The following is a 12164-nucleotide window of genomic DNA, read 5'->3' on the forward strand; positions in this document are numbered from 1 at the left end:
TGCTCATGTTACCCTGACTAGGATTACAAAGATGTAACAGCCACATTGACTGTCTCTCCATAAACTAAATACAGGCAACCACAATTCACAGCATCGGTGCTTCTTGGGGGGCTTCTTATAATATATTAGAAGCTGATTCTACCTATGCAATGGCTAATATAGATAGGCTGTTAACCATAGACATAACAAGGCTCTGTTCATTCTGATGACATAGTTCCTGTCATTTCCTGCACTATTCTATCCTGTAATAAAGTTACTGTATATATCAATTGAATCCATCAGATTTTATTAGGATCTGTCTTGGATGTGTGATACCAGTGTGAACATATTAGGACTTTTGAGTTACAGTAAGAATAAGGTTTTGCAACTTGAGGGCGATTTTATTATTTCATCTTTGGGAAAGATAGCTGCAAGTGATATTCTGCAAATTGCACAAAATCTAATTTTATTTACCCTTTGCTAGTTGTGGTAATGCTGTGATTCAGATGCGGATGAAAAATGACTTTATGCAACCATAATGTCCAAGTCTAAGGACACTTCAAACCAGAGGATTAAAAAGAGATGGGGGAATTTATTATTTATTAGGACTGGTAATTGTTACATCAGTTTTAATTGACTCCCTGGAAGGCACATGAATCGCCAGGATTTCTAAGGTTCCATCCTCTTAGTAACTCCTGTGCATGTAGATGCATCTGATCCCAAATTTGACAGTCAGGAAATTGCAAGATTTGTTATGTAACTTATGCTAGTTTTCTGGTGTGAGTTATAATACATCTGGAGAACCAGGACCTTCCTCCCCAGTCCACCTAGATTCCCAACTGAGCGGGGCACAGTGGTTGAGATGTGCCATAGATGCCTCAGATATACCAAGTTGAAGCGCATTTTTGCCCACTTTTCGATCTGCTTTAAATAAATGTAGGCCAGAGGGAACATAGCAGTTTTTGCCAGGCTTTGGCATTTGCGGGGGATGGGATTAGCAGTCTCCCGGTATTAAAAAGAGCAAAGATTTTGCACCAAGTTCTAGTAACTTCAAGTTATATTCCTGGCTGTAACCAGAAAAAAAAACATGTTTACTACACCTCTTATTTTTACAAAAACTTGTAGAAAAATATCATAAAACATTTCATGGTTAGGAATTTAACGTCAGTCTGGGTCTCGTGCGAGCTTTCCACGGCTCTCCAGACATTACTGACTTCATAATTCTAGGTTCTCTCTCTGAACCAGTATTAAACCCTGATGTGCACGTGTTCCTTTTTGTTTAGTTACCTGTCAGAAAGCTTTTTGTGTTCCCTGGTTGCAATCAATATGGCATATATATATTCACAAGATTAATACAAATGCACATCTCTCCATAGAAACAGCTTTATGAATGAATAATAGTTGGCTAAGCCCTGAAGTTAAAAACAGTTTTTCATTTCCTAAAGTATTTTCTGAAGGTTCTGAGATGCAAGGGCCATCTATGCTGAAGATTTGCACCCAGATTTTTTTCCTCCTTATTTCTATCAATTTGTCTTTTGCTCTCTGTGTTGTATAATATAGTGTTTTTCACTGTTAAGTCTCATTGTCTTTCCACCTTTTCCAAAGCATACGTGTTTTCCTGATGTCAATATAATTGAAATTTCTGGTTTAAAATTGCTGTTTTTTGTGGTGGTCTCAGGGTGGGCCCCTGGAGTCAGTGGGCCTGGAGTTGCCATTGTGTCTGCTTCCCTTTTAGCTACACTTCTGATAGATTTAGCTTGACACAAAGAGTTGGGAATAGAAAACTTTAACACATACTGGAAATAAGTAATCAGGCACACAGGAGGAGAAGTGTGGAGGAAGTGTTTTGGCATGAGACGCCATACAATTTTTGCAAACTAAATACTGCCCTTGATAAATCTTTCCTGGTTTGTCTTGTGTTATTTATAGGAATCCATTTTTAAATCACTATATTGGGCATGGCCTTAACAATTTGATGGCTTTTAGAGAACTTTTTTAAATGTTTGAAATGCTAAATTTTTGTCTCTTTGTTAGGAATCAGTGTGCAGCACTGCTCGCTGCTGTTCCTTTAAGGTTCTCATGCCAAACTGTGAAGCTTTCTGCAGCTGTCTGAGCTCTGTTACGCTGAGCCAATCAGCAGTTGAGGAGGGATATTTAAGGTCTGTTCTCAATTCCCCATTTGCCTGCTATTAGTTAATTCATGCTAGTTTCTCTCCTGAGCTCTGTAGATGCCTGTTTGTTTTGCTTTCATACTGACCTTGGCATGTTTCCCAGATATCCCTTTGTCTTTTAATTTTGGCATTGCTTTGAACTTTCGGATTGAACTTGGCCTGGATAGGTTTACTCTTTTGATTCTGCTCTTCTCTATTGAGCTACTTAGTGAGTATTGCTGTGAGTTTTGGTTTGATTTCAGATCACAGATCATCTATTTTTTGTCTGTTTCTTGAGCAATAACCTGGTTGCAAATCCAGCATAAGTCCAGCTAGCTTTGCAGCGGGCTCTGTTGAAGACATTTGGGTAGCCTTTGTCCTGTCTCTGACCACTTGTTCTACTGCTCTCTGGTATCTCCCAGGATTTTTTTGAGAATTGCTCCAGTGGCAATTCCCTAACACTCATACTTTGAATTTGTGACAATGGATATGCAGTCTGCAGAAACTACCCCATTTAGATTTATGGAACAGATTTTCTGACTTAGAATCTGACATGTGTGGAATTGGATCTTACACTTTGCAATTATCCTGTGATGTCCAGGAGGCTTCCAAAGTAAGAACCTGAAGATTCCCTGGGTCCCTAAAGTTCTCTATTAGATTTGATGTGACAGGGCATGTTATGTGACGGTGACACCACAAAAGTGGACTCTGTCAGGACATCATAAATAGGTGTTATGATATGCAAAAAGTTTTGAACTCTAAGAAATTATGAAGTGGAATTTAAGGCCGACCTACAGTAAACTTTTGGATTACTTTTCAGGATAAATGATACCATACTTTTCTATCCATTGTATGACTTGTATCCTTTTTAGTTTTTCTATCTACATATTCTATTTTTACTTCTCAGTTTTCTCTGAGCTCATGTTATGATGTTTCTGTTTCTCTATCACTTGGCTATCCTCTCCATAGACTTCTATAGGCAAGTGTAATCTGATATCTTTGTGAGCTAGAGACCAAAAATGTATGCAACAGATATTTCAGGATGGTTGGATTGTTATGAGGAGGGGAAATAGAGAAAGAGTCTGTGATGAGATAGGTTACAAAGTTTCTTGTATTTGCTTGCACTAAGGAAAGTTTGTTGAATGGTTAGTGCCCATTTATACCAATGTAAGTGCAAAAAAACCTTAATTGTTTTTAAAAAAGCATGACAGCTTTTTAGCTAATCCCCAATATTTACTACTGCTTTCTGTAAAATATGGAAAATGTCAGCATTGTCACATGGTATTTGGAAATCACTCTACTTTACCTTTCATTGTACTATCTGAAAAGGCAGAGAATATCTTTACAATGCTAGTATCAAGCTACACAGTGTCTGGTATATTCTTCAAGTTCAGTTATGCATCTAGTGTTATGTTACAAATGGATTTAGAACTGTATTTTAAGCCTCAGTAGAAATCTTTTACATAGGTGGCGGTTGTATTTTCCAGCTACCTACTGTATTTTGTTAATATTGATTTGCATATCTGCCGATGGCACCTGGAGTGCGATTTAAAGAAACTGTTGCTAGAGGATGGGTAAAATTAAAATGTATCTTTGCACTCTCCACTTTTCATTTATCAGCAAGAAACATGCTTGCTCCATAGCAAAAAAAAAAAAAAAAAGAATTAAATTACTTATGCACATGGTTGTCTGTCTTCAGACTTCTCTAGAATTAGCCTGTCAAGGAATGCAAGCCTAATGTGCACTTGTAGCAAGTAACATTTTCTCTACGGCAAGCTGATGTCTAAGTAGATTTGAAAATGAAAGGGGTTATTATAAAGTGAATGCTGCACAGAGAGGTATGTCATTTTTACAGGAGGATCATTTTTTTTTACTTCTAAGCTGTTGTTTTGTTTTACATCATTTATATTTATTGTCTAGTTGTGACTATGAAGAAGTAGGAAAGATTACTGCAAATGTATAATCTGCAGAGTTCCTTCGCCGTAAAAAAAAGTGCATTTAACAAACTGCAGAAGTTGTTTGTCTCTGGAAAGGATGTGCAACCGTATGAAACGGCCAGGTGTTTCATCAATGTGCAGATTATAGGCACAGGTACCATTACTTTATAATTACCATCCAGTAAGAGTGGATCGCTGGCGCCTCAAATTATGGAATTTACTCGTATTTCTTTGCTGAGTAGTTTAGTTCTTTCACAGGCAGAATTGACATCAATCTATGTTTAGGAGGGAATAACACGTGCTGGCATCTAGTATTGTGTTGAGTTCAAATATAGGCCTGTGTCTGCGGAAAGACCTTTCAGGCTGGGGACTTGGCCTACAGACATCTTGGTACAGTGCCAGCTCACTAAACACAATAGTCGTGTATACTGAGGACAATGGCTTTTAATTGAATGTTCATGGTGTAAATGTTCTGACATGAGGTTTTCATTTCATTGTTTTCATTTGTGAATTGAGTGGATACTGGCAGCACTAAAGTTGGGCCATTGGAGCAAAAAAGTCGGACAGATTGAGCCCCACTTTTATAATGTTACAATGTTTCTACAAGTGTTGTTAAAAGGGGTCATGGCCTGCTTCAACTTCATTAGAAAAATTTATGCTGTGCAAAAGGGTTGATAAATATGGATAATATGGGTGATTTTTTAGCCCCATGGCTGTGGAGTCAGAGTGTGATAACATAGTTAGGTCGGGGTTGAGAGTTTCACTTACCAACGCCACAACCCTGTCTAGAATTTGTAAGGAAGCCCTGATGTATGTGAAATTAGTGACTAGCACATGCTTCCTTGGAGGGCAAGTGCCAAAAATTTAATGAAATTGTTGACCCAAGTGTCAAAATACATTTAAGGCTCGGTTCCCATCTGCGTTCGGGCCATGCCGTTCTCCTCTCCGCATGGAAAATGCGGAGAGAAAAGTCCTGCAAGCAGCACTTTTCTCTCCGCGTTGTTCTTGTGGAAACCGAGCAGAAACCACACGGACTCGGACGCCATTATAGTCTATGGGTTCCACGCGTTTCCTTAGCTAACCGCTTGGGGAAACCCATGCCCAGATGTGAACCGAGTCTGAGAGTGTAAGTCATTGTCGTCCCTTTATAATCTACCTTTCTAAAAACAATGCAGTAGAAGGTAGTGATTATATAGCAGTGGCCACTCCATCATATATGGCAGCCATTCTACTTTGCCTCTAGGGTAGTCTATATCCGTACATACAGGGTGGAATTTATCAAACCCTGCACTCTAGAATTTCGGTGTTAAGAAAAGTCACAAAACAAGGATTTGCAACTTTTTTAGCTCATTTCTGAAAAAAATTAGCAACGTTTTGATTTCTGCACCACTTATTCCTCTTTTTGGAAAATCGTTATATTCTGACTCAAGTCAGTGGGTGGCCTAAAAAGAAGACTAACCTTTCAGGACTTCTAAATGCATCTAAATTAGAGATGAGCGAACACTAAAATGTTCGAGGTTCGAAATTCGATTCGAACAGCCGCTCACTGTTCGAGTGTTCGAATGGGTTTCGAACCCCATTATAGTCTATGGGGAACATAAACTCGTTAAGGGGGAAACCCAAATTCGTGTCTGGAGGGTCACCAAGTCCACTATGACACCCCAGGAAATGATACCAACACCCTGGAATGACACTGGGACAGCAGGGGAAGCATGTCTGGGGGCATAAAAGTCACTTTATTTCATGGAAATCCCTGTCAGTTTGCGATTTTCGCAAGCTAACTTTTCCCCATAGAAATGCATTGGCCAGTGCTGATTGGCCAGAGTACGGAACTCGACCAATCAGCGCTGGCTCTGCTGGAGGAGGCGGAGTCTAAGATAGCTCCACACCAGTCTCCATTCAGGTCCGACCTTAGACTCCGCCTCCTCCGGCAGAGCCAGCGCTGATTGGCCGAAGGCTGGCCAATGCATTCCTATGCGAATGCAGACTTAGCAGTGCTGAGTCAGTTTTGCTCAACTACACATCTGATGCACACTCGGCACTGCTACATCAGATGTAGCAATCTGATGTAGCAGAGCCGAGGGTGCACTAGAACCCCTGTGCAAACTCAGTTCACGCTAATAGAATGCATTAGCCAGTGCTGATTGGCCAGAGTACGGAATTCGGCCAATCAGCGCTGGCTCTGCTGGAGGAGGCGGAGTCTAAGAACGCTCCACACCAGTCTCCATTCAGGTCCGACCTTAGACTCCGCCTCCTCCGGCAGAGCCAGCGCTGATTGGCCGAAGGCTGGCCAATGCATTCCTATGCGAATGCAGACTTAGCAGTGCTGAGTCAGTTTTGCTCAACTACACATCTGATGCACACTCGGCACTGCTACATCAGATGTAGCAATCTGATGTAGCAGAGCCGAGGGTGCACTAGAACCCCTGTGCAAACTCAGTTCACGCTAATAGAATGCATTGGCCAGCGCTGATTGGCCAATGCATTCTATTAGCCCGATGAAGTAGAGCTGAATGTGTGTGCTAAGCACACACATTCAGCACTGCTTCATCAAGCCAATACAATGCATTAGCCAGTGCTGATTGGCCAGAGTACGGAATTCGGCCAATCAGCGCTGGCCAATGCATTCTATTAGCCCGATGAAGTAGAGCTGAATGTGTGTGCTAAGCACACACATTCAGCACTGCTTCATCAAGCCAATACAATGCATTAGCCAGTGCTGATTGGCCAGAGTACGGAATTCGGCCAATCAGCGCTGGCTCTGCTGGAGGAGGCAGAGTCTAAGATCGCTCCACACCAGTCTCCATTCAGGTCCGACCTTAGACTCCGCCTCCTCCGGCAGAGCCAGCGCTGATTGGCCGAAGGCTGGCCAATGCATTCCTATGCGAATGCAGACTTAGCAGTGCTGAGTCAGTTTTGCTCAACTACACATCTGATGCACACTCGGCACTGCTACATCAGATGTAGCAATCTGATGTAGCAGAGCCGAGGGTGCACTAGAACCCCTGTGCAAACTCAGTTCACGCTAATAGAATGCATTGGCCAGCGCTGATTGGCCAATGCATTCTATTAGCCCGATGAAGTAGAGCTGAATGTGTGTGCTAAGCACACACATTCAGCACTGCTTCATCAAGCCAATACAATGCATTAGCCAGTGCTGATTGGCCAGAGTACGGAATTCGGCCAATCAGCGCTGGCCAATGCATTCTATTAGCCCGATGAAGTAGAGCTGAATGTGTGTGCTAAGCACACACATTCAGCACTGCTTCATCAAGCCAATACAATGCATTAGCCAGTGCTGATTGGCCAGAGTACGGAATTCGGCCAATCAGCGCTGGCTCTGCTGGAGGAGGCGGAGTCTAAGGTCGGACCTGAATGGAGACTGGTGTGGAGCGATCTTAGACTCCGCCTCCTCCAGCAGAGCCAGCGCTGATTGGCCGAATTCCGTACTCTGGCCAATCAGCACTGGCTAATGCATTGTATTGGCGTGATGAAGCAGTGCTGAATGTGTGTGCTTAGCACACACATTCAGCTCTACTTCATCGGGCTAATAGAATGCATTGGCCAGCGCTGATTGGCCGAATTCCGTACTCTGGCCAATCAGTGCTGGCCAATGCATTCTATTAGCTTGATGAAGCAGAGTGTGCACAAGGGTTCAAGCGCACCCTCGGCTCTGATGTAGCAGAGCCGAGGCTGCACAAGGGTTCAAGCGCACCCTCGGCTCTGATGTAGGAGAGCCGAGGGTGCACTTGAACCCTTGTGCAGCCTCGGCTCTGCTACATCAGAGCCGAGGGTGCGCTTGAACCCTTGTGCACACTCTGCTTCATCAAGCTAATAGAATGCATTGGCCAGCGCTGATTGGCCAATGTATTCTATTAGCCTGATGAAGTAGAGCTGAATGTGTGTGCTAAGCACACACATTCAGCTCTACTTCATCGGGCTAATAGAATGCATTGGCCAGCGCTGATTGGCCAGAGTACGGAACTCGACCAATCAGCGCTGGCTCTGCTGGAGGAGGCGGAGTCTAAGATCGCTCCACACCAGTCTCCATTCAGGTCCGACCTTAGACTCCGCCTCCTCCAGCAGAGCCAGCGCTGATTGGCCGAATTCCGTACTCTGGCCAATCAGCACTGGCTAATGCATTGTATTGGCGTGATGAAGCAGTGCTGAATGTGTGTGCTTAGCACACACATTCAGCTCTACTTCATCGGGCTAATAGAATGCATTGGCCAATCAGCGCTGGCCAATGCATTCTATTAGCGTGAACTGAGTTTGCACAGGGGTTCTAGTGCACCCTCGGCTCTGCTACATCAGATTGCTACATCTGATGTAGCAGTGCCGAGTGTGCATCAGATGTGTAGTTGAGCAAAACTGACTCAGCACTGCTAAGTCTCTGCATTCGCATAGGAATGCATTGGCCAGCCTTCGGCCAATCAGCGCTGGCTCTGCCGGAGGAGGCGGAGTCTAAGGTCGGACCTGAATGGAGACTGGTGTGGAGCGATCTTAGACTCCGCCTCCTCCAGCAGAGCCAGCGCTGATTGGTCGAGTTCCGTACTCTGGCCAATCAGCGCTGGCCAATGCATTCTATTAGCCCGATGAAGTAGAGCTGAATGTGTGTGCTTAGCACACACATTCAGCTCTACTTCATCAGGCTAATAGAATACATTGGCCAATCAGCGCTGGCCAATGCATTCTATTAGCTTGATGAAGCAGAGTGTGCACAAGGGTTCAAGCGCACCCTCGGCTCTGATGTAGCAGAGCTGAGGGTGCACAAGGGTTCAAGTGCACCCTCGGCTCTCCTACATCAGAGCCGAGGGTGCGCTTGAACCCTTGTGCAGCCTCGGCTCTGCTACATCAGAGCCGAGGGTGCGCTTGAACCCTTGTGCACACTCTGCTTCATCAAGCTAATAGAATGCATTGGCCAGCACTGATTGGCCAGAGTACGGAATTCGGCCAATCAGCGCTGGCCAATGCATCCCTATGGGAAAAAGTTTATCTCACAAAAATCACAATTACACACCCGATAGAGCCCCAAAAAGTTATTTTTAATAACATTCCCCCCTAAATAAAGGTTATCCCTAGCTATCCCTGCCTGTACAGCTATCCCTGTCTCATAGTCACAAAGTTCACATTCTCATATGACCCGGATTTGAAATCCACTATTCGTCTAAAATGGAGGTCACCTGATTTCGGCAGCCAATGACTTTTTCCAATTTTTTTCAATGCCCCCAGTGTCGTAGTTCCTGTCCCACCTCCCCTGCGCTGTTATTGGTGCAAAAAAGGCGCCAGGGAAGGTGGGAGGGGAATCGAATTTTGGCGCACTTTACCACGTGGTGTTCGATTCGATTCGAACATGGCGAACACCCTGATATCCGATCGAACATGTGTTCGATAGAACACTGTTCGCTCATCTCTAATCTAAATGATCAAACATTGATAAATTTGGCGCACATTACACTAACACAGACTGCAGCAAAATTGACCTTTAATATTCCCCTAATGACAAATTTCTCACCAGAGCCCAATAATACCAGTTTGGCAACGTATGGAGGCTTTGCGGTTCTGTACTAAAATACCGTACAGTTGTCATCTAATGCCATACAGGCTCTGTGCCCTGGTCCTTGCTTTGTACATGAGATTTGAGGCTGTTCCCATAAAATATCTGCTGTTTAGCCGGCGTTCTCGACAAATATTTTTTTGCTACAGAATTGGCTCCTATTAATACAGCCTGTTCTTATCACCCTTCACAGCATAGCCATTCCACATCTAGTTATATCCCCAATTTATAATGCAACCTGCGGCACTGGCAATGTTGTCACTCTCTGGGCCTCAGTGTTGTTGTCTGATGTATTGTCAGTGCTAATCTGAATAAGTCTAAATGTCCATATATTTCATGGCTTGTGTTGACTGATATTCACGTTACACTGTTATAGAGCTGTACAGAAATATACAGGACTGCCAAAACTTGTAGACAGGACACCGTCTTCTATATAACAACACTCACGTGCATGAAAGTGTAGAATATAAAGGCCTGCCATCCCAGTGTAACCCTGGAAAGGTGACCAGACAGCTTCGTTTTCAGACAAAGAAAGCCATTTGCAATTTGGTCATTGCTGAAGCGCTGGCGTTGTCCCATTTTCTGTCATTAAATCGATGTTTTGGAAGTAAATTAAAGACCTACTGTATAAAAGGAAAGAAAAAAGGAAAATGTCCCCGGTTTGCATATTTATATTTCTGCACAGTGCCAGTACACAAACTAAAGAGAACTGGAGCCCCTGCAGCAAGATCTTTTATTCCTAAGCCAGGTTTTGATTATCATTGGCAGTATCCTCAAATTACACCTTAAACATCTCAGAGATGCAGAAATTGAGTTTCATGGGGGGGAAAAAACACCACAGTAATAGAAGCTCAAGTGTAAATTCAGAAGAAATGAACTATGAATCGCACTAGCAATGGAAATTGATTCTATCAGTCAGTTTGTGCGCCATATAGCAAGCGCAGAAACAGCGAGGATCTGGGATGAAATAGAATTCAGAAGTGCCACAGGCTAAATATGGGCCTGCTACTCCCTCCGGTCAGAACTGCACCTGTCAGGCTTCACCGCTTGATACCCAGCTTAGGCTGGCAGGAGGAAAGCACTGGTGTATGTCGGATGCTACAGGCACAGTCAGGGGAATTGATAGGCATTACCTGACTGAACTGCAGGCATGATAAACATTGCTCTCTGCAGGGAAGCAATCTGGCTTCCTTATCATGAATCAGTAGACCTAGAGTGTCTCAGTTGACCTCATGATTCATGCCAATGGGGCCTATCATAAATGGAGATAATTCCGAGAGAGACACTGCTAGTTTATCAAGTAAACTGGGGCACAGTAAAAAACAGCTTTGTAACCTATAACTAAATTAATAGAAAATAAAAACCTATCACTCACAGCACAGTGATGTGTGGCTAAAACAATTCCATAAAAAGTAAACTTTCTATAAGGAACCTTGGCTCTTATTTCTCAGCGCTTCTTAAAGGGAATGTGTCATCTGACCTATTGTCATTGATAAAAAAAAAATAAAGCACCCATAGAGAAATACTGGATTGCTGCCAAACTTGTCATGCAGGTATGTAAATGATTACAGGTGTGGTCTGAATAGTCAATGGGTCTACATCGCACACGAAAATATTTCCCCAAGTTGACAGGCTTTGAGAGGGGGCAGGTCATTGGACTGAGGGAAGCAGGATGGTTGTTTTGTCATATTGCCCACCCTCTACACTCATTCTCACCTAGTTGTTGGGAGTTGTTGGGAGCCCTGGTTACATGATGGCACGCACATGGCAAACAGGCTCCACTGGTCTAGATGGACCACCAGTAGAGAGGATCATTTGATCCACCAACAACATGAGCAGCTCCCACAGTTTCCTTGTCCACGATCCAGGTGATGGCTTCATTATTCACCCCTTGTTTCCCTGACCATTTCCAATTCCAATTCACCCATTATAGGTCCTGCATTGACAGCCAGCTATAGTCGCCTTTGTTTGTGGTCTTGTCATGAACAAGAAATTTAGACTGCTACGTACTGGAACCGTATTGTCATTACCAACTAATCCTGGCTCTGTTTAAGATCTAACAGCAGTCATGTTTTTTAAGTATGGAGATCTTGGTGAGCAATTTAATCCTGCCTTTAGAGTGAAGAAAAAAACTGTCCTAGCTGCTGGTGTGATGACTTGGGGAGACATTGTGTACAACAGTCAATCACGCATAGTAATGATACAAGGAACACTAACAGCTCAGAGATATGTAGAGGACATCTGGCCACCATGTGTGTTGCCTCTTGATGCATCCATCTGGCATTTTTCGGAGGATAATCCTCACCCACACACAGCAAGGGTTTTCCAGCAATGTCTCCACTTGGTCACAACATATCTTTGCCAAATTTATTGCAGATCAAGCATTTTTGAGACCACCTACAACACCTATGGGCAAATGTGCTGCAGGGTTCCACGTACATAATCTGTATTTCTACATGTCCAACTGTATCTAATTCATCTAGTACCTAGACCAGAATCAGCCTAACAGAGTACCTTATGATTGTACCTTTTTCCCCAATA

The 12164-nt window shown here is 43.4% G+C and overlaps 1 protein-coding gene across 8 annotated transcripts in view; it reads left to right on the forward strand.

Moving 5' to 3' along the window:
• Positions 1-12164, forward strand: part of PTPRM (protein tyrosine phosphatase receptor type M) — a 568788-nt gene that overhangs the window by 280134 nt on the left and 276490 nt on the right. The gene's annotated exons all lie outside the window — the stretch shown is intronic.

This window comes from Leptodactylus fuscus, chromosome 4 (genome assembly GCF_031893055.1).
Source record: "Leptodactylus fuscus isolate aLepFus1 chromosome 4, aLepFus1.hap2, whole genome shotgun sequence".
In the NCBI taxonomy this organism is placed as follows: Eukaryota; Metazoa; Chordata; class Amphibia; order Anura; family Leptodactylidae; genus Leptodactylus; species Leptodactylus fuscus.